We start from the raw sequence: 24,022 nt of genomic DNA, 5'->3' as shown, positions 1-24,022 counted from the left end.
ACACCTTGGCAGGCTACAAATATTTATGTATAGTCTAACTTATTCAAGTGTTTTCCAGTTACCCTGCTGGATGCTTCATAGCATATGAGGAGCTGATGAATCTTCCTGGTAGTTTAGATTTGACTGATGCATATATTTCTATCATCCCTATAGCATATTACCACAAGATAGATCAAAATGTAGAAAACAGCATTGGCTTTACCATCTGCATAGGTGATAGGCACTGGCTTTGCTGTCTCTGTAGGCCATAGGGAACAGACTGTAAGAATTCCAGTCTCAGAAACAGCATTTTCTTTAAACCACTTACAATAAAAAGTGGTAAGACATTCATATGCCAAGACTGTTTCACCCAGAAGCTTTCATAAAAACGCCAGTGCAGGTTCGATACAGGATGCCTGGGGCTGGTGCACTGGGATGACCTGGAGGGATGGTATGGGGAGGGAGGTGGGAGGGGGGTTCAGGATGGGGAACATGCATATGCCCGTGGTGGATTCATGTTGCTATGTGGCAGAACCAATGCAATATTGTAAAGTAAAAAAAAAAAAAAATTAAAAAAGGCATCAGCCTACTACTTTTTGTACATAGTGCAATTCTGAGTCATTAAAGCCAAAAAGTGTTGAATAAACCTAAAAATAGGATGCGAGGGCACAAAAGACATGAAATAAGGGAAGTTTGTATTTAAGTCATTGTTGAATGATTCAGACAAACAATGACTAGTGGAAGATTCTAGTTTTATCAGCCTTATGTCAGCATGTGTAGCCTTTGCTTACCACTCAGGACAGTGGGAGCGCCTGTTACCCTTAGTGAAAGAAGTCTGGGTCACCGAGAGGAGTAGTATAATAGCAATCATGATGTTGGCACAGTTGTTGAGATAGATTATAACATCTGGCAGAAACGACAATATCAGACAGGGAAACAGGAACACATTGCTAGTGCACCCCAGCTTTCCAGAGAGTAGGTAATTGTGGAAAAGTGATCCTTACTTGGAGAAGTTCACTTCTATGGCAAGGGTAAAGATCATAGGAAATCTGAAAAAATGGTACCAATGACCTTACGTACAGAGCAGCAAAGGAGACACAGACATAAAGGACTCAGTGGGAGAAGGAGAAGGTGGGATGATTTGAGAGAATAGCATTGAAACATATACTTTAACATATGTAAAACAGATAACCAGTGCCAGTGTGATGCATGACGCAGGGCACCCAAAGCCAGTACTCTGTGACAACCTAGAGGAATAGGGTGGGGAGGGAGGTGGGAGGGGGGTTCAGGATGGAGGAGAAATGCATACCTATGGCCGATTCATACTGATGTATGGCAAGAACTATCACAATTCTGTAAAGTTTAAAATAAATAAATAAATAAAAATTAAAAAAAAAGAAATAAACCCAAAAATGTCTAGTTTGAGAATCTCAGTTGGCCTAACCTAGACTCACTTCTCTACTACCACACAGCTACCTTGACAAGAAATCTTAACAATAGTCATAAAGTTTATACATTTATACAAATTCTTCAGTTGAATCTGAGTCACCATGATTTTATCTTATAGAAGTAACAATCAATTACTCTCCTTACTACATCCTTCTATTTGTATTTATAACATCATATCATTAAAAGCATTAAATTTTCAGTTCTAATTACACAGGGCTCTTGGCTGAGAGCAGAGTTATAGAGTCAGTTCCTGCCCTCTTGTTCAGCTTCTCAGTCATGTCCAACTCTTTGCAGCCCCATGGACTGCAGCATATCTGGCTTCTCTATCCTTTACTATCTCTTCAAGCTTGCCCAAACTCATGTCCTTCGAGGCCATGATGCCATTCAAACACCTCATCCTCTGTCATCCCCTTTTCCTCCTGTCCTCAATCTTTACCAGCATCAGGGTCTTTTCCAATGAGTGAACTCTTCATATCAGGTGGCCAAAGTATAGGAGCTTTGACTTCAGCATCAGTCCTTTCAATGAATATTCAGGGTTGATTTCCTTTAGGATCAACTGGCCTGATCTATTGCTGTCCAAGGGACTCTCAAGAGTCTTCTCCAACACCACAGTTTAAAAGCATCAGTTCTTTACAACACTCAGCCTTCTTTATGGTCCACCTCTCACATCTGTGCATGACTACTGGAAAAACCATTGCTTGGACTATATAGACCTTTGTCAGCAAAGTGATATCTTTGATTTTTAACGTGCTATTTAGGTTTGTCACAGCTTTTCTGTCTTTAGGAGTTTCAAATCTAAAAGCAACAAAACTAGAGTTTTGCAAATGTAATCAATATGAGGTCATTAGTGTGGGCTCCAATCCAAAGTGATTGGTGTCCTTATAAAAAGAATGCCATATTAAGAGACACCCATGCACACAGGATGAATGCCACACAAAGGCTGGAGTTAAGCTCCCCAAGCCAAGGAATGACCAGAAGCTGGGAGAGAGGCCTGGAATATATTTTTCCCTAGAAGCTTCAGAGGCAACATAGCCTTAATAACACCTTGATTTCAGACTTTTGATCTTCAGAATTGTGAGACAATAAATTCCTCTTGTTCCCCAGACTGTGATACTCTGTTATAGCAATTGTAGGAAATTAATATATCAGTAAAATAAAGCACTTAGAGTAGTAGCTCAGAAATTTTGCCCACTGTGAAAGACAGTCCACAAGGAAAGGAACTCTGAATAATACACGGAAATCTGTTGCTTTTCTATACAGTAATAATGACCTATCAGAAAGAGAAAGTAAGAAAATAATTTCATTTACAACTGCATCAAAAAGAATACAATACCTAGGAATAAACTTAACCAAAGAGATTAGAGACTTATATTCTGAAAACTATAAGACATTGACAAAGGAAACTTAATACAAATAAAAGGAAAGACACCTCATCTTCATGAAATGATATTGTTAAAATGCTCATACTCTCGAAAGCAATCTACAGATTCAGTGCAATCTCCAACAAAATATCATTGGCTTCTTGCATAGAACTAGACCAAATAATCCTAAAATTTATATGAAGCCACAAAAGACCCCAAACAGTCAAATAAATTTTGAATAAAAAGAAAACTAGAGGTATCATGTTCCTTGACTTTGGACTATACTATATAAAGCTACAGGGGCACCCCACTCCAGCACTCTGGAAAATCCCATGGACGGAGGAGCCTGGTAGGCTGCAGTCCATGGGGTTGCAAAGAGTTGGACACAACTAAACAACTTCTTTCACTTTCCCTTTTATGCATTGGAGAAGGAAATGGCAACCCAGTCCAGTGTTCTTCCCTGGAGAATCCCAGGGACGGCGGAGCCTGGTGGGCTGCCATCTCTGGGGTCGCACAGGTTCGGACACAACTGAAGCGACTTAGCAGCAGCAGTTAGAACAGCATGGTACTAGCACAAAATAAGACACATAGGCCAATGAAACAAGATGTGCACTTAGTTGTGTCTGACTCTTTGTAACCTCATGGACTGTAGCCCTCCAGGCTCCTCTGTCCATGGAATTCTCCCAGCAAGAATACTGAAGTTGGTTGCCATTTCCTTCTCCAGGGGATCTTCCTAACCCAGGGATTGAACCCAGGTCTCCGGCATTGCAGGCAGATTCATAACTGTCTGAGCCATCAGGATAAAGGGCTACAATTGAATGATCATCTCAGTGCAGAAAAAGCATTAAACATCTCAATGCAGAAAAAGCATTTAACAAAATTCAGTAACCTCTTTTATGGGATTCATAAATCCCTGTTTTATGTTGAGGATAAAACACTCAATAAACTAGGAATGTAAAAGAATTTCTTTATCATGGAAAAGTATATCTGTGAAAAACCCATAACAAAATCACGCTAAATACTGAAAATTGAATGCTTCCCCTAAGATTAGAAACGAGACAAGGTTATCTGCTCCCTTCACTTTTATTCACATTGTATTGGAGTGCAAAGGACAAATTCAAAATGCAGGATACGATATGTAAAGCATTTTAACATGTGTCTCAACCTAATCTTGAAACTTCATTTCTTCCCACTTAGTGAAAAGAAGTCTTCAGCCACAAAGAAGTCTTTAGCCACATAGAAGTACTCACCAGACATGGCATCTTCTGTTACAGCTCTATGTCTTTATTTTTTTTTTAATTTAATTTAATTTTTTTATTTTTTAAATTTTAATATCTTTAATTCTTACATGCGTTCCCAAACATGAACCCCCCTCCCACCTCCCTCCCCATAAGCCTGCCCTCTCTTCCCCAGTAGCTCAGATGGTTAAGAATTTGCCTGCAATGCAAGAGACCCAGGTTCGATCCCTGGGTCAGGAAAATCCCCTGGAGTAGGGAATGGCTACCCACTCCAGTATTCTTGTCTGGCTAATTCCATGGACAGAGAAGCCTGGTGGGCTGCAGACTATGGGGTCACAGAGAGTTGGACAGGACTGAGTGCCTAACACTTTCACTTTCTCCCTTGAAAGCATTTCATTCCTTTCCATGCTTTCTGTAGTGTCTTTGAAACTCAGTGTAACACCTTACTCTTACATCTTCATCAATTGGTTGCTTCCTCCTCTGGGAATCTCAGATACAATAAAGAAGTTCTTTTAACTGATCTTTGCTTAGTGGACTTCTTATTAACCATAGCCCTTCATTGGCTCCATGTAACATGCTGATGCACATGGCCTCCTGCATGTTCTTTGGTGTCCCACATTCTTCTGATCCCACTAATGGGGACTAAATTGTGAACTTACTAAGGATCTGATTGGTTTCTTCCAAAACTGGTTGACAGCGGCACTTACAAATTTATTCTTTTTTTTCACTATGTCTTCCCATTGAATATAAACTCCATGTGGGCATGAATTTCTCTCTTTTGGCCATTGCTAAATAGCCACTATTTTAACAGTGCTTGTGTATGATAAACTCTTAACAAGTATTTGTTGAACTGATTAACTATTATGTGAATAAGTAGTAATACTTTTGGCTGAAAAACACTTGTGTAAATGAGGAAAAATCTAATTGACAATAGTTTAAGAAATAGGGATTTATTTTCTGCACAAATATGAAGCCTGGAGGTAGAGCATTGCTGTCACTGACTTAGCAGCTTCATGATGGTCGCATCTGGGAAGTTTTCTTGGCCTTCACCACATGGTTGCAGAACGGCTGGAGCCCCTCAAAGTGTCACCTCCTCATGCCATATGGGAGGCAGGGAAAGTGGGAAGAGGTGCAAAACAGGCCCCTTACATTTCACCAGCTAGAACCGTGTGCTAAGTGAAACTATCCTAGGTACTGGGCTAACAGAACCTGAAATCAAGTTACTCTCCCGGATGTCTGAACACAATCAGAGTTTTGTTAGTGCACAAAAGAGAGTAGGAAATGCCTTTTGGGATAGGCATCAGGCAGTGGGTGACACACTACACAAATCAAAAAAATGTCAGTGGGAAAGAGGTAAAATTACACATACATACATGTAGTTGATTAGTTGATTATTATTTATGACATTTATGTCCTATTAAATCATTATAAACAGTGAATTAGTGAGTACTGAACCATTGCTCCTTGTGAGAGTCTGTGGTCATATTTTCATCAACCAACAAATACACTGTTGTTTTATATGAGTTTCTGTTTAACAATAGCTTATTGAATATATACTGTTGATTTATTAACATAGAATTCACAGGCAACCACATGTAACTCACACTTAAACAACACTTAACTAGCACATGTATTTTCTCCATAAGGCATGTTGCAGCCTTCTTGCTCCCTTAGGAACACTTATATGTGTGTTGTGTGTTTAGTCACTTCAGTCGTGTCCGACTCTTTGCGACCCGAATGAACTAGTCAGCCAGGCTCTTCTGTCCATGGGATTCTCCAGGCAAGAATACTGGAGTGGGCTGCTATTTCCTCCTCCAGAGGATCTTCCTACACCTGGGATCAGAACCCATGTCTCTTATATCTCCTACACTGGCAGGTGGTTTCTTTACCGCTAGTTCCACCTGGGAAGCTCCAGGAACACTACACAGCACATCATAATTATTCTCTGTGGCAATTTTAAACAGTAAAACCATTAACAAAAGCACACACACCAAACAGACTTTAAAGGACACTTGTTTGCAGTATGAGAGATGAAACAAGAAGGTAAAACATTGACTTGTTCGATATCTGCTGAGAATGTGTTTAGTTGGATGACTCAAATTGTTTTGTTGTTTTCTGCCCACAGTGACAGTGGATATGTCCACAGATGACTTTGAAAGCACTGGGACTTTTGGTTTTGGGGTTACAAATACATTTTAGAAAGTAAGTGAATTAAACATAGGATCTGTAAACAATTAGGATTTTGTTATAAATTTTTCTTATTCTTTTTTTTAACCATGTTTACTTTATCAGTGGATTATGGCATTGTCTATGCTGCCTCTTTCTTTCTCCTTACAATAATAGCTTGACTACATTTGCTAGCTTTCCTTGGAGCAAGGCATGGTCTTGTGGTAGCCTTCTTGCCAGAGGAATGAACACAGAAGCAATATGGACCATCTCCAGACTAGGCCCACAAATATCTCCAAACAAGAGTGTCTGTGTTCTTTTCCTTTTCACAGTCTGGAATGGACACAACCCTCAGGGCAGTTCTGGGAGTCTTGTGTTGAATTTTCTAGAGTCACAGGGTGGGGGAAACCATTGAAAGGAAACTGAAAAATTACTATCCCTAAAATCACTGCAGATGATGATTGCAGCCATGAAATTAAAAGATGCTTACTCCTTGGAAGAAAAGTTATGACCAACCTAGATAGCACATTCAGAAGCAGACACATTACTTTGCCAACAAAGGTCCGTCTAGTCAAGGCTATGGTTTTTCCTGTGGTCATGTATGGATGTGAGAGTTGGACTGTGAAGAAGGCTGAGCGCTGAAGAATTGATGCTTTTGAAGTGTGGTGTTGGAGAAGACTCTTGAGAGTCCCTTGGAATGCAAGGAGATCCAACCAGTCCATTCTGAAGGAGATCAACCCTGGGATTTCTTTGGAAGGAATGATGCTAAAGCTGAAACTCCAGTACTTTGGCCACCTCATGTGAAGAGTTGACTCATTGGAAAAGATTCTGATGCTGGGAGGTATTGGAGGCAGGAGGAGAAGGGGACGACAGAGGATGAGATAGCTGGATGGCATCAGTGACTCGATGGATGTGAATCTGAGTGAACTCTGGGAGTTGGTGATGGACAGGGAGGCCTGGCATGCTGTGATTCATGGGGTCGCAAAGAGTCGGACACGACTGAGTGACTGAACTGAGCTGAACTGAACTTAATCATCATTTGGAGGTGAACTTTCACTCAACATGAGGGAAAAATATGCTTTTATGTTAAATCACTGAGATTTGGAGATTTATCTGTATATAGCAGCTACAGCTAGCTACCTTATAGCTTCCCTGGTGGCTCAGACGGTAAAACAATTGCCTCTGAAGTAGGAGACCTGGGTTTGATCCCTGGGTCAGGAAGATACCCTGGAGAAGGAAATGGGAACCCACTCCAGTATTCTTGCCTGGGGAATCCCATGGACAGAGGAGCCTGTCAGGTTACAGTCAAGAGCTACCTTACACAATACTGGTCAACTACTATCCCAGTTAGTTATACCTTGTCTATGTTTCTACCGCCTAATTGTCTGGAGGATGTACCTTAATTGCTCTGTAGGGTCTGATTTTACTAAACTATCTCTGGCCAGCTTTAGCATCAAGGCCAAAATGACAGTAAAGGAAGCTGAGTTATTGGCTACACATTCAAAGTAGTCTTCCATGCATAGATTCATGGTGTTGTTTGTTACAATCTATTGCACTGGAAAATATAGGTTCTCAAATTTTTTCATAAATTCACAAACATTCACTAAACTGGTAGGGATATATGATTATTTATATATCTGCTATATTGGATAGATAATTTGGGCTAAAAGATACAGCCTTTGTAGGGAAATCCAAGATGAGTTCAATATGTCAAACTACATTAAACGCATGAAACCCAGAAAGTGAGGGGGAAAATTATACATTTTAGCTCTCATTAACATTTCTGGAATGTCTTTAGCTTCTGGCTCACTATTCTTTCAATCACTCTCCTCTCCCCTTCAACTTTCTCTTCACAAAAAGTGTAATTTAAGAACCTGTTGGATGCTTGGGGCTGATGCACTGGGATGACCCAGAGAGGTGATATGGGGAAGGTGGTGGGAGGGGGGTTCAGGATTGGGAACTCATGTACACCCGTGGCGGATTCATGTCAATGTATGGCAAAACCAATACAATATTGTAAAGTAAAAAATAAAAATAATATTAAATTAAAAAAAGAACCTGTTGGAAAACAGCATATTAAAAGAGGTCCTAAAATGTTTGTTCCCTTCACTGATAGCACTTCAGAGAAAAGAATTAAAGTTACCCTAAAGACTCTTCTTATGGGCATGCTCTGTGTTCCAGACTACTTACTAAACCTTTGGTAATGAGCTGAGAACTTCACCATCTCTTGGACAATTTTTTATTTCTCAGGGAAGTTTTCCTTTCATCAGTTCAGTTCAGTTCAGTCCAGTCCCTCAGTTGGGAGGTCGCTTTGCAACCTCATAGACTGCAGCACGCAAGGCCTCCCTGTCCATCACCAAATCCCGGAGATCAATCAAACTCATGTCCATTGAGTCGGTGATGCCATCCTGCCATCTCATCCTTTGTCATCCCTTTCTTTTCCTGCCCCCAATTCCTTCCAGCATCAGGGTCTTTTCCACTGAGTCAACTCTTCGCATGAGATGGCCAGAGTTTTGGAGTTTCAGCTTTAACATCAGTACTTCCAAAGAACAACCAGGACTAATCTCCTTTAGGATGGACTGGTTGGATCTCCTTGCAGTCCAAGGCACTCTCAAGAGTCTTCTCCAACACCACAGTTCACAAGCATCAATTCCTCAGTGCTCAGCTTTCTTCACAGTCCAGCTCTCACATCCATACATGACCACTGGAAAAACCATAGCCTTGACTAGATGGACCTTTGTTGGCAAAGTAATATCTCTGTTTTTCAATATGCTATCTAGGTTGATCAAAACTTTCCTTCCAAGGAGTGTCTTTTAATTTCATGGCTGCAGTCACCATCTGCAGTGATTTTGGAGCCCCCCAAATAAAGTCTGACACTGTTTCCACTGTTTCCCCATTTATTTGCCATGAAGTGATGAGACCAGATGACATGATCTTAGTTTCCTGAATATTGAGCTTTAAGCCAACTATTTCACTCTCCTCTTTCACTTTCATCAAGAGGCTTTTTAGTTCCTCTTCACTTTCTGCCATAAGGGTGGTGTCATCTGCATATCTGAGGTTATTGATATTTCTCCCAGCAATCTTGATTCCAGCTTGTGCTTCTTCCAGCCCAGCGTTTCTCATGATGTACTCTGCATAGAAGTTAAATAAGCAAGGTGACAATATACAGCCTTGACATACTCCTTTTCCTACCAGTCTGTTGTTCCATGTCCAGTTCTAACTGTTGCTTCCTGACCTGCATATAGGTTTCTCAAGAGGTGGGTCAGGTGGTCTGGTATTCCCATCTCTTTCAGAATTTTCCACAGTTTATTATGATTCAGACAGTCAAAGGCTTTGGCATAGTCAATAAAGCAGAAATAAACAAAGAAAAGTCACATCAACAGAAACATGGGTAAAGAAGCTAATATATATGTATATTATATTAGTCACTCAGTCATGTCTGACTTTTTGCGACCCCGTGGACTGTAGCCCGCCAGGCTCCTCTGTCCATGGGATTCTCTAGGCAAAAATACTGGAGTGGGTTGCCATTTCCTCCTCCACTAAAAAAGTAATAAAATGACTTGTATAAGTTTAACCCATTAGCAAAAAAATAAAATGCTCCTGAAAATGAAATCGCATTTTTAACTTGCTAAATTAACAAAAACTTATTTTAAAAACACTTTTTGACCACTCCCCCTGGTATACAGGATCTTAGTGTCCTGTGAAAGTCAAAGTCAAAATCAAAGTCGTTCAGTCAGGTCTGACTCTTTGCGACGCCATGGACTATACAGCCCCTGTAATTCTATAGGCCAGAATGCTGGAGTGGGTAGCCTTTCCCTTCTCCAGGGGGTCTTCCTAACCCAGTGATTGAACCCAGGTCTCCCGCATTGCAGGCGGATTCTTTACCAGCTGATCCACAAGGGAAGCTCAAGAATACTGGAGTGGGTAGCCTATCCCTTCTCCAGGGGATCTTCCCGACCCAGGAATCAAATTGGGGTCTCCTGCGTTGCAGGTGGATTCTTTACCAATTGAGCTATCAGAGAAGCCCATTTAGTGCCCTGACCAGGACTCAAACTCATGTCCCATTGCATTGGAAGCACAAGTCTGAAATTCTGGACCGCCAGAGAAGTCCTAAGACTTTTAAAATATTTAAATTTAGCAAGGGTTTAGTGGAGGAGGAAATGGCAAACCACTCCATTATTCTTGCCTGGAAAATTCCATGCACAGAGTAGACTGGTGGGCCACAGCCCATGGGGTTGCAAAGGGACTGGCACAACCGAGAGACCGAGCTCACACGCATAGGCGATCAGGCACACACTGCTGGCGAAGGTTTATATGCATCCTTTTAGTTTAGTCGCTTTTACTCTAAGTAAGTTAATTTAAGGAAACATTTATGAAGAGGAACAAAATTTAGTTACAAGCATGTTTATCATAGTGCTCTTTTTAATAGAAAAAAAGAAACAACATGTGCTCAACAGTGGAGAACTGATTAGATAAGGCACATTATATCTATATAATGAATTTCAGATGGAAAGAGATTCACACCACATTTTTGAAGGAGGTAAATAGTTTCAAAACAATATTATAGAATGGTCCCATTTTTTAAAGAAGAGTTATCTTTCTCTTAAAAGTAGGGGAATGCAAACTAAACAGAAGTTATAATTCCTAGGAGATAGAATAGAGATGGCTCAAATCTTATTTTGTTTACTGGAGTTTCAAATTTCCTATGATGGATTTATATTTTTGTGCCACTAGAAACAAACAAAGCGTCATTTTAAAATAAAATTTTTCAAAAAGATGTTTAAAAGATAGTCTAAAAGATGACTTTGAAAATCACTCTGAATGGCAGAATAAGAATATAACTTCTAAAAATTACTACCTTAAGAGGACAACATTCATTCAAAACCACAAATTCCGAGGTGATAAATAAAATTATATTATGTAAGAACCAAAATTTCTACTTAATCAACTGGCTGATTAAAAACTGGGTATTGATGAGATGAAGCGATCATCTTACTGAGGAAAAACAAACACACTGGCCATGATGTCAGAAAAAAATAATTCAGAAAGCCGAGGATTCCTGAAATAGTTCAAATTACATCAATATATTGTCTTGCCAGACTGTGTCTATTAATTTCAGTCTCTGTTGTCCATCTCCAGAAAAAAAAAAGGCAGAATTCTGCCAAAAATCAGTCTAACACTGTTGAATTCAAAAGCATGACAAATAATGTTTGCAAATATTGATAATGCCATATATTTGTACCGTGCTTTATAAATTGGGCTTCCCTTGTGGCTCAGCTGGTAAAGAATCTGCCTGCAATGCGGGAGACCTGGGCTTGATCCCTGGGTTGGGAAGATCCCCTGGAGAAGGGAAAGGCTACCCACTCCAGTATTCTGGCCTAGAGAATTCCATGGACTATAGTCCATGGGGTCACAAAGAGTCGGACACGACTGATTGGCTTTCACTTTATAAATTATAAAGCACTTTCATATACATTTCATATCCCCCAAAGCAACGTTTATTTTATGTCTGTAAGTATAAGAAATAATAAAATAGAAAAAAATTTACAATTTCAACCAGTGCTTAGTTCCAACATCACAAACATCTAGAAATATTTATTGACTTTTTTCTGTAGATAAGATATCTTACAAATAAATACCTTTTTCTGGACTGATTCTTCTGTGTGAAATGAAACTTGGCCTTCGGTATCACTGCATTTTATTGCAGTTACCTTCTTTTCTGCTTCCTCTCCCATACTGTGAGCTCTATAAGTCTTATTCATGTTTGTTTCCTAACATTTGTTAATAGTAGAGTACCCCTGGTGGCTCAGATGGTAAAGAATCTGCCTGCAATGTGGGAGACCCGGGTTCGATCCTTGGATTGAGAAGATGCCCTGGAGAAGGGAAGGGCAACCCACTCCATTATTCTTGCCTGGAGGACCCCATGGACAGAGGAGCCTGGTGAGCTACAGGCCATGGGGTTACATAGAGTCAGACACGACTGAGCGACTAATACACACACACACAACTATAGTAAGTACAAGATCAATGTTTCTTGAATGTTGAAAGAATGGCACTTGTTTTAAACAATTAAATCAATGTTTTCTATGTTATATGTCAATTATATCTCAATAAAGCTGGAAAAAATAAATGTTTTAGCAACTGTTAAATTGATTTAGTAATCGATGGCATTTCTAGTGATTTGAAGTATGTTCCAAATACTAGCTGAGATATGACACTAAAGCTCAGCAGAGAAGCTGTTAAAAACATAGACACAGTAACATTAGAATTTTTTTTTGTTGGTTCACAAGATTTGTTTTTTCCAAGTCTAAGTGTATAGAAAGCTGTCTCAACTCTACAACCTCTGGTCCTTGAATAATGGACTGTGTTTTTTCCTATAGTGTTGAATTTCAGCTCTGAGCCTTATAAGACATCTCCATAGGTTCATTTGCCAAAATAGGCAGTCAGTCAACCTTTTAATATCCTTTTTCTTAATATTCCATCTCTTGTCTAGAGAAGATTTATGAACCAGAGAGGCTGCCACATTCCTATAAGAATTCAAACTTTTTTTTGAATGATGTGTATCTAGAATGATAAGTGATTTCTAAGGTATCACAAATGTAGAGGTATGGTTGTCTACTATAGCTACTGGAGATCACTTCTCTCCTGCCCAAATTTTACTTCAGTTCAAACTAAAGATGTTGATTCCCTTTTCAAATGAAAATTCTCTAGCTATCAGCAATCAGCTGAGTTTCAGTTTGTTGAATGAGTCTCAGAGCCTTTCCTGAGATCAATTTTTAATAAATTATCAGGCCCTAATTACTCAATCTGTGTAAAATATGAAAGGGGAAGACCCCTTCACAGAATTTACAGGTTGGCCCAGCACAGTCTGGTCTTCTCCAAAGTCAAATATTTTAAATCAATTGTAATTGGCTGTCACTGATTTCTGTCTCACAAAATGAGAGAGATAAACTTTTCTAATTCCTTTCTTAGAAAACTCAGGCATATACCATAATTGTTGTTTTTTAGTTGCTAAGTTGTGTCCAACTGTTTGTGAATCCATGAACTGTTGTAGCCCACCAGGCTCCTCTGTTAATGTCATTTCCCAGGCAAGAATACTGGAGTGGGTTGCCATTTCCCCCTCCAGGGGATCTTCCTGACCCAGGGATCCAATCAGCACCTCCTGCGTCTCCTGCATTGGCAGGCAGATTCTTCACTACTGTATACCTTAATACGCAAGAGCTTTCTCCAGAAATAAAGTTTGGAATCTGAATGAATCCACTGTGGCCAGTTGGCTTTGATCAAAATCAAGTAAGAACTTTTAAAGCACACTTGTGACTCTTCCCATTTCAGGAGTAAAAGTCCCCCCCAACTGGCTGAAAACATAACTTTGTTCGTCGACAAAAAGAATTATTTTACCTGTATTTTATCTCATATATTTCTAAAGGACAGAGAATTCACTCCCCTAGACAATGAAATAGAAGGCTGATTTTTTTTCCCTTTAAGAAGATGTGGTATTTACATCTGATATGAATTAAGATTGTAACCTAACTGCATAGATTATATAAAATCTGTCAGACGGCTTTGATTTAGAAAATTTACTTCTGTTCTTACGTCACGTTCATACTCCAGAAAGAAGTCTTTTATAAAGTCAAGTGAATTACTTGCTACAATAAGTCAAGTTAAAATGGAGTGGGTGATGTTGAAGGGCTACTGCTTTTCTGTTTGGTGCAGATTTTAGCATAAGGAAAGGGATGTCAAGTATGATCTTTCCCATGAAGCAGTCTATTTGTGGAACATGGCTGTTCTCCAAATTATTTAAGGGAGAAAAAACCCTAATGAACTAACATAGAGGGAAGGCTGTTTCTATGGCAATTGAACTATCCCAAACCCAAAAAACAGAGATTCTTTCTCTACCGAGCTTACGTATTACCATATAACTTCTTGTTACTGGCAGTCCGAATCAACAGGAGCTCAAGCTATCCAAGTAAATGTTTACTTTCCAAAATAACAAGAAGTATCAAGATCCAAAAATTATTTCTTGAAAATATGATCATTATTCCCTGAGACAGGAGAAGAAAAAAGGAGAGATGAGATAGATGCTTATGAAGTGCTTCAATGAACATTAAAGAAGATACATGACTCTGCAGTTGTGTTTAATAAACATATACTGACTGCCAACTGTTTAGGGAACACCAAGATGAGAAGGAAAGCTGGTCTAGACCTCAGGAAATTCAGAGCCTACCACAGGAGGTCATTAAGTAAAGAGAAAATTCCTAAACACTCCTGTGAAATTTATTATAGTGATACAATCAGTGTGTGTGTGTGCTATGTGCTAAGTCGCTTCAATTGTGTCCGACTCTTTGCAACTCCATGGACTGTAGCCTTCCATGCTCCTCTGTCCATGAATTTCTCCATGCAAAAATACTGGAGTGGGTTGCCATGCCCTCCTCCAGGGCATCCTCCCAACCTAGGGATCAAGCCAGCAACTCTTATGTCTCCTGAATTGGCAGTGGGTTCCTTACCACTAATGTCACCTGAGAAACCATCAGGATACTGGAGAACACTGAAGAGGGGCACTTACCAATTCGGGGTGGGGCTGGGGGTTGCCAGAGAGGTGAAGCCTATTCAGGTTTTAAGGGATGAGCCAGAGCTACATAGGTTGGTAAGAATGAAAGGGCACTGTAGGGATCAAGATAGATACGAGCAAAGGAAAAGCAGAATAGTTTGTACAGGAAAGAACTCTAAGCAGTTAGCTTTTTTCTAAAGGAGTTTGTTATTACTGTATCAAGTGTAAAAAAAAGGTCAGAGATGAGTTTTGACAGAAAATGAAAGAGCCTGTGACTGAGGAGGCTCTGTGACTTTGGATTTTTGAGATGAGATGAGATGCTATGGAGGGTTCATATTACTTTCTTGGTAATGGGAATGACAATATAAGACATGATGATGATAACTATAGCTGCCTTGTATTCAGTAAATACTTCCTATATGATAGGCACAGAATTAGCACTTGATATAAATACCTAATTTAATCTTTATCTAACTTGTGAGGCAGATCTATTATTACTGTCCTTTGTAACACAAATATATGATCAATTCATTAACTTTTGAAATCCTATCGGGAGAGGATTGTTTGTTTTCCAACTCCTTAGATAGGAGTGGCACACTCTGTTCCAATTGTGCTTAGCCACTCAGTCGTGTCTCACTCTTTGTAACCCCGTGGACTGTAGCTTGCCCAGCTCCTTTGTTCATGGGTATTCTCCAGGCAAGAATACTGGAGTGGGTTGCCATGCTCTCTTCCAGGAGAGCTTCCCAATCCAGGGGTCGAACCCAGGTCTCCCACACTGCAGGTGGATTCTTTACTGTCTGAGACACCAGGAAAGCCCCTGTCCCATAAGGCATAAGTAGAAATAAGGGTTCAGAGAAGATTTTGCTTTTCTGATAACACACACACAAAGACTGCAATAACTATTGCTTCCACTTTCATCTTCTTCCTGCCTTGAATACAATGAAATATCTGAGGTTGCTGCAATCACTTTGTTACCCTGAGGCAAAGAACTGATCTATAGGAATGATCTAGAGAACTGCAGAGAAACTGGCCCTGAAATCATCAAATTTGGGGCTGAAATCAGCAGCTACTTACCAACAGACTTCTCTACACGTGGGGGAAATAAACCCACTGAGAGTTGGAAGTTTGTTACATATAGCTATAAGTCCTCTCATTTGATACATTTATTTTACAGAAGAGGAAAATAACACTTCCAAGTCATTAATAACTTGCCCAAGGTTATGTTTAGCAAATGATAGGATCAACATTCCAAATCAATCAACTGTATAAAGTTTGGGCTCTTAAATCCCTCCACATATCAATACTTTTCCCTCACTCTTTTGCTTGAAAACAAAGTAGAAGGTAAATCAAACCTAGGTGAGAGAAAAAGAATCTTCATGGCAAAGAAAGGGAAAATTTAGGAACAGAAAGTCTAAAAACTCACTTTGATGATCCAATCTGGTTTTGCCTTAATAAAATGGAGAATAAGACAAAACTGAATAGAAACATATCTCCTCCATCTCAGCATATCCTCTCTCATACATCCAAAACCATTTCCATCAAGAGCCCTTTCTTTCTTTTCTCAATTAGGAATACATCACTACTAACTTAAAATACAACTCTTCTCTGGGAAAAAAGAAATTTAAGGAGCATGTTAACAATGTCTTATACTTATGACACAAACTATGAGCTTGAAGCTTTAGTTATTTATTCATTAAAATGCATACCTAATTCTCTTTTTCACAATGATAAAAGAAAATATATATATTCAGTTCAGTTCAGTCGCTCAGTCGTGAGCTTGCTTTGTGACCTCACGGACTGCAGCACACCAGGCCTCCCTGTCCATCACCAACTCCCAGAGTTTACCCAAACTCATGTCCACTGAGTCGATGATGCCATCCAATCATCACATCCTCTGTTGTCCCCTTCTCCTCTTGCCCTCAATCTTTTCCAGCATCAGGGTATTTTCAAATGAGTCAGCTCTTCACATCAGGTGGCCAAAGTGTTGGAGTTTCAGCTTCAATATCAGTCCTTCCATTGAACACTCAGGACTGATCTCCTATAGGATGGACTGGTTGGATCTTCTTGCATTCCAAGGCACTCTCAACAGTCTTCTCCAACACCACAGTTCATATACATGTACATATATATACAGATAGAGAGTTACTAACCTTATTAGTCCTTTCCTTGGAGAAGGCAATGGCAACCCACTCCAGTACTCTCGCCTAGAAAATCCCATGGGCAGAGGAGCCTGGTAGGCTGCAGTCCATGGGGTTGCTAAGAGTTGGACACGACTGAGTGACTTCACTTTCACTCTTCCTTTCATGCATTGGAGAAGGAAATGGCAACCCACTCCAGTGTTCTTGCCTGGAGAATCCTGGGGATGGGAGAGCCTGCTTATAGCTTTTTTTGGATCAAATATGTTGTCCTATGCAAGGGGCGTGTTTTGAGAAACATGCTCAAAACTCATAAAAATGAAGTATAAGAAGGTGGTCAAAAGGGTAGGCTAGTGTCAGGCTGTCTGGATTGGAATATCAACAACTTGCCAATTATATAACTTTGGAAAAGTGACAATCACCCTGTGCTTTAGCTGTCACATCTTTGAAATGGGGGATAAAAACAGTGCCTACCTCACAGGATTGTTGGGGTAGTTTGAAGGAGATAATCCACTGAAAGAGGTTAGAACTTCCCGGTACATAATAGGCACTCAAGAAATAGTAGCTAATAAAATTTTATTTGTCTTTGGAATCTTTAATTACCCTTCATTGCATCTTCTAAATCCCTTCCCGCTTCACATATCTGATACTCAAGTGATTGATTGATTGATTGATTGATTCCTACCAATCTCCATGGGCTTCCCTGGTGGCTCAGAGGTTAAAGCATCTGCCTGGAATGCAGGAGATCCCGGATTCGATCCCTGGGTTGGGAAGATCCCCTGGAGAAGGAAATGGCACCCCACTCCAGTACTCTTGCCTGGAGACTCCCATGGAGGGAGGAGCCTGGCAGGCTACAGTCCATGGGGTCTCAAAGAGTCAGACACGACTGAGCAACTTTACTTTTACTTTACCAGTCTCCACCAACAAAATTTGCTTTTACAATTCATTTACAGTACAATGTATTAAGTATACAACACCTCACCCAGGGGCATATTAAGTATAAAATAACATACCTAGGGGCATTTGTACCTTAAATGTCACCTCTAATTTGGGGATAAGCTGTCTACCAGTATATACCAATAAACAGAAAGCTATATTGTTGGATAGGAAGTCCTTTGTAGCAGTCTCAGAATCACAACAGGGAGACAGTTTTCTAATTAGAGGTAAGAAAAGCTCCAGGCTGAGTCATCATTTGATTATTAGAGTATTTCACACTATAATGTAAGAGATTACTAGGACATCATTTCCGTAACTCCAACATGGCTCCCCACAGTCCAGTTTTGTAAGAAGATATGCCTCACCCTACCTACTCATTGAATTTTCCTTTACTTAATTGTTTTACCAGAGTAGCAAAAAGATCCTCAAAGCCAGCAGCTATGTAGAATGATACCAGTCTTACATCTGTAAATTCCAACAACAGCAAAAGACAGTGCCTCATTCTTCAACAGATTTGGCAAGTGACTGAGCAAATATCAGGAAAATTTTCACACATGTATACCCTGGGTTTCCAGCACCTGGATCTACCCCATTACAAGGAAAAACCTATTCTTCAGGAGAAAGGTGCCCATGACATCTTGAAGGAATATGTAAACAAACTTTCTGAACCACCAAGTTAAATTTAACTTATGTATCATACACAGATGACACACTTATTTTTCACATGGGCTGCCAACTGTACTTCAAGTCTTTTCAGGAATTATTCTTTTGGGAAGAAGCCAGTGTATCAGAATAGCACATCAAAATTAAATTGAAAAGTTAATCTTTCAAAAGAGAAAATATTATCATATCAATCTTCCAAAAGTAAAGACTATGCCTCTTTTGAAAAAAAAAATGTAATTATTGTTTAATAAAACCTCAGTTTTTCCTCACTAGTGTTAGGGATAACGAACACAGCTTGACTTTGATGGTTCAGCTCTGTTGTAGTGTGGCTATGGAGCTACAATTCAACTCTGGCTTAAGTATCTACTTTAAGACAGTATGTAACATTATAGAAAAGCTGTTTAATTAAGAGAATCATTCTCAGTATCAACAAAAGGAATAACCTTATATGAAAAGGGGTGGATACAGTAATTTTGTAAATTATTGTTCTAGAAAGAGTAATATTTGTTTCTTGAAATCCTCTTGAGAGTCTTATTTATAATTATTTTGAAGTGCACCTAAATAGTTCTGTATGGCCTACAGGATAAATCCAAAGTCCTTTGTGTGGCATTTAAAAACCTTCACAGTACAGTCAGTTTGCCTCTCTGCTGCTGCTGCTGCTGCTAAGTCGCTTCCGTCGTGTCCGACTCTGTGCCACCCCATAGATGGCAGCCCACCAGGCTCCCCGTCCCTGGGATTCTCCAGGCAAGAACACTGGAGTGGGTTGCCATTTCCTTCTCCAAGGCATGAAAGTGAAAAGTGAAAGTGAAATCATTCAGTCGTGCCCGACTCTTAGCGACCCTGTGGACTGCAGCCTACCACGCTCCTTTGTCCATGGGATTTTCCAGGCAAGAGTAGCCTCTCAGACCACCCATTTCACCATTATCCTTTGACTTCTTATATTTAAAACTCCAGCCAGGCATTTCCCCCCAAAGACAGTATGTCAGGATTTTTATTCATGATTTTCCCTCTTCCTAGACGTCTTCTCCACTTCTTGGCCATCTGGTGAACTTGTATTCATCTCCTATCTCAATTAAAATACTATCTCCTCAAATAAAGCCTCTCCTAGGGGACTGCACTACTTTTCCTCCTCAGAGTCTCACTGTGTTCTGTATACCATTTTATTACAGTGTTCTGATACTATTGTATCTTTTGTTTCCATGTATTCTTCCAACTAGACTATAAGTAACCTGAATACAAGGGCCATATCTTTTCATCTTTACATTATCTAAATACCTGGTATCATATCTCACACAAACTAGGAACACAATTTTATGTTTGTTAAATAAATGAAGCTTTAGAGTTTCTGTCAACCATTTTTTGTTGTTGTATTAGATGTGTTCTTTACACACATTTGTTAAGAATCATGAAGGGGGTGAGATTTCACCCTACTTACAAAGAAAAAATTCACTCATCAGTTTCATGGATACTGGTGGAAGAAAACAAGACTCCAGGGCAAAGAAGGACAGATTATACTTACAACAGTAGCAACAGACTTTTTGCATCAGAATTTTATGCATGTTTCCCTTGCCTCAAGTTCCACAAAGGCAACCTGAATGGGTCCAGATGGATGCCTATGTGTTACGTTATGGGTAGGAAACCCTGATCTTAGGGAATCCAAAACTTTTATAGTGGAAAGTAAGCATGTTTGCCCTTTGCTCCAGAGTAAGACATATATTTCCAAGCCGATTAACTGAACAAATGTCTTCAGAGCGTTAAGTCTAAAACAAAAGAAGTTAGTTCTGTTTGCAGGATGTGCAGAAACACAAGATACCAAGGATAATCGTCATTAAACAACATTCATGACAAAGAAAGACACACTTCTGTGGACAGGATTTATAAGATCTCAGAGGAAACCTCCTACCACATTCCAAGGATGTTTTAACTGAGACAGGGAGGCCTGGCATGCTGTGATTCATGGGGTCGCAAAAAGTTGGACCTGACTGAGCGACTGAACTGACTGACTGACTGATATCACTTTTTTGCCTGGAAAATCCCAAGGACAGAGGCGCCTGGTGAACTACAGTCTATGGGGTCACAAAGAGTCAGACATGACTGAGTGACTAACACATCTTATTTATTTACCAACAATTACTTTGGATGAGTCTAGATCCTGTTATAACTGTGGCTGAGATATTTACAGCTCGCTGAATATCCTCATGTTCCCTATATTCCCCAGCATACTACAGTTAAATGGAGACACATGGTGCGTCCTGCCCAGTAGACTATGAATAAAAATGACCTTTAACACTTCTAAGAACACTGGACAGAGAGCATCTAGGGTAAGAGTTACAAGACAAGGCACAAGTTCTCTGTCTTCTCACTTTCTCTGATGTGCAAATTATGGAGGTCTTGTACTGAGATGCTAGAATTTGTTAGCCTGGGACTTTGAGTGACTATATGGATCAGAGTGCCTCTGCTGGACATGTAACTGAGTGACAGGCATGCAACTGAGTGAGACATAAAATTCGATTCTATTATGCCACTGACATTTCAGGGTTAATCTGGTTCCACATCATAATACACTGTATCTTGAATAATACAGCAGATCTTTGTCTTTTACAGGTGCAAGTTTTTGAAGAACAGAGATTTTATTATTCTGAATTTATTCTAATAGATTTTTAACTGATAAAATTAAATAAGCTTCCATGGAACTATGAAATCTTTGGTGAAATATTGATGAAATCTAAATAACTTGTTTAAAAACAGACTATTAATACTTATTTTATAGACATCTACCTTTGATAGTTGTTAACTCTGTGAAAGGTGTTGAAATACCTAATAAGAATGTTTCTGTATATTCCAAGAGTTCTAATGTAAAATAATGAGCAGTCTACTTTTCCATTTGACCCACAAACACAGATAAAGGTCTGTGTTCTGGAAATTTTTTTAAAATATAAATTTATTTATTTTAATTGGAGGTTAAGGTCTGCGTTCTGAATCAATTCATCAATATGTCATTCAATTTTTATTCTTTCAATCACACAGGCCCTTCAGTGAAGTAACTGTTCTGTGTGCTTATAGCATAAGGATCAATGCAAAATGCTATAAGAAATGTTAAAAGTCAGTGGTTCTTCTGTCTGTTTAATGACTGGGTGATTTATGGAAGTTCTGCATTTCATTCATAAATTCAGAACATATATTTTGGCAGCATCCTCAAACTTCCTGAAACAAACGTTTAGAAGTCTCCCTTTATGGAATCATAGAGAAAATGTTAAATAAAACTGGAGGAAAAGAAAAGGAAGGGAGAAAGGAATTAACAATCTCAATATTGTTTCAATTGGCTTATAGAAAAGTTAAGAAAATGCTATCCTATCAGTTTTACAGATGAAGAAATTACTTTCCGAAAAGCTATAAGGATTTTATCTAGCCTTTCTTATCACATCTTCTCCCTTTCCTTTTTTTTTTTTTTGAAACTATACTGCCTATTTTTTATAAAAGGAAATTTGTGGATCCTTTTTTATAAAAGAAGTTTGTCATGAATCTGGGAGGATTTCAGCAGAGAAGGCTGAAGGAGCAAAAAAGAAGGAAGAGAATACAGCATCAGATGGGCATCATCACACCGGCTAGAGTGTAAAATCTTCAAAGGGATATAGAGAATGATTAAGCTTCAAAAGTTAAATCAGGACTATTCTACTGAAGACTTAGAAAGAGTGGGGTATCTTCACTAGTCATCAGAGAACTAGTAAGAATGAGAAGAGGGAAAAGTAAAACAATTTAAAAATGATGTTTTCAGATCACATTATTGACTTCAATACATCACTCTTCTTGTACATACACTATTGTTCATGGGTTCCTCTCGTTAACAGGATCCTGTCTACTTAACTTTGGATTTGACCAGATGACTTCCTTTGACTAACAAAAGGATATGACAGCATACCATTTGTAAGCCAAACCTTAAGAGGCCATGGGTGTTCCTAAAAGTCGAGTCACACCTCAGCCATTTCTGCGAGGGTAAGTCTTGCTTATCCACCGCCCTGAGAAAGATGACAGACAAATGGAGCAGAACTGCCCCAGCTGGACAAACCCTAGAGCCACACCCAGGCAATCTGGCACAAGAGAAATATTGCAGGACTGCTGTTTCAAGTCACTGAGTTTTAGAGTGAATACTGGGAAACTGGTGGCGCTAGTGGTAAAGAATCTGCCTGCCAATGCAGGAGACATAAGAGATGTGGGTTCAATCCCTGTGTTGCGAAGATCTCTGAAGAAGAGTATGGAGACCCACTCCAGTATTCTTGCCTGGAGAATCCCATAGACAGAGGAGCCTGGTGGGTTACAGTCCACAGGGTCACAAAGAGTCAGACACAACTGAAGCTCACAGGCACGCATATTAGGAAACTAGCTCTGATTCCACTATATAGAAGAAACAAGAGATTTCTGACATTTGGCTTAAGAGGGGAACCTAATTTCATCCAACAGCAAAATTTTATGAACATATATGAGTAATTAAGAAGTTACCATACATAAAAGTATGCCAAGAGAGAAAGAAAATCTATGATTTAAACTTGGAAGAAGGTACAGAAAGTGAACTAAAACAAAACAAAACAAAAAACTAATGAATACCAGAATCATTGGAAGAAATGCTTATTGTTGACAATTAGAGTCTTAAAAAATAATTTTACCAAACTTTTAAAGTATACTCTTAGACACCTGATTGTGATACTTATGGCTCTACCTTTTAAAGCTCCTTTCTAAAAATGACTGATGTAGAATAAATTGCATATATTTAATAAAGTAGACAATTTTAAGAATTTTGATATATGTATGTATTTGTAAAACCATCATCATAATCAAGATAAAGAATATATTCATCATTTCGTGGGGCTTCCTGAAGTCCCTTGGTAATCCATACCTCTGTTCACACCTAAACCCACATTCAAAGGAAACAACTGATATGCTTTCTAGTCACCATAGGTTGACTTGTTTTTTCTAGGACTTTATATAAATGAAATAATACACTGATTTCTTTCTGGGTTCTTTCTATCACCAATATTTTAAAAATTCTTTGTCACTCAGTAGTAGTCCATTAAATAAATACACCACATTTGTTTATCCATTTATCTATTGATGGATATTTGGGGTTTTCCTCCCAGGTTTTGGCTATTGCAAATAGAGGAGAGTGAATAAGGTGGCTTAAAATCTCAACATTCAAAAAATGAAGATCATGGCCTCTGGCCCCATCAGTTCATGGCAAATAGATGGGGAAAAAATGAAAACAGTGACAGACTTTTATTGGTCTCCAAAATCACTGTGGATGGTGACTGCACCCATGAAATTAAAAGATGCTTGCTCCTTGGAAGAAAAGTTATGACCAATCTAGACAGCATATTAAAAAGCAGAGTCATTATTTTGCCTACACAGGTCCATATAGTCAAAGTCATGGTTTTTCCAGTAATCATGTAAGAATGTGAGAGTTGGACCACAAAAAAGGCTGAGAGCCAAAGAATTGATTCTTTTGAACTGTGGTGCTGGAGAAAATTCTTGAGAGTCCCTTGGATAGCAAGGAGA

General features: G+C 39.2%; 1 long non-coding RNA gene across 4 annotated transcripts in view; it reads left to right on the top strand.

Annotated features, from left to right (window-relative positions):
- The window catches only part of LOC138421634 (uncharacterized), a 122,725-nt gene extending 99,319 nt beyond the window's left edge, over positions 1-23,406 (top strand). For 3 of the 4 annotated variants that reach the window (XR_011249566.1, XR_011249565.1, XR_011249562.1), the window contains one exon: positions 22,324-23,406. This is a non-coding gene — a long non-coding RNA (uncharacterized lncRNA). The remainder of the gene's footprint in view (positions 1-22,323) is intronic. The other variant, XR_011249563.1, reaches the window with a different exon arrangement.
- The last annotated feature ends 616 nt before the right edge of the window (positions 23,407-24,022 follow it).

This window comes from Ovis canadensis, chromosome 16 (assembly GCF_042477335.2).
Source record: "Ovis canadensis isolate MfBH-ARS-UI-01 breed Bighorn chromosome 16, ARS-UI_OviCan_v2, whole genome shotgun sequence".
Lineage (NCBI taxonomy): Eukaryota > Metazoa > Chordata > Mammalia > Artiodactyla > Bovidae > Ovis > Ovis canadensis.
This window is presented reverse-complemented; position numbering and strand designations above follow the sequence as displayed.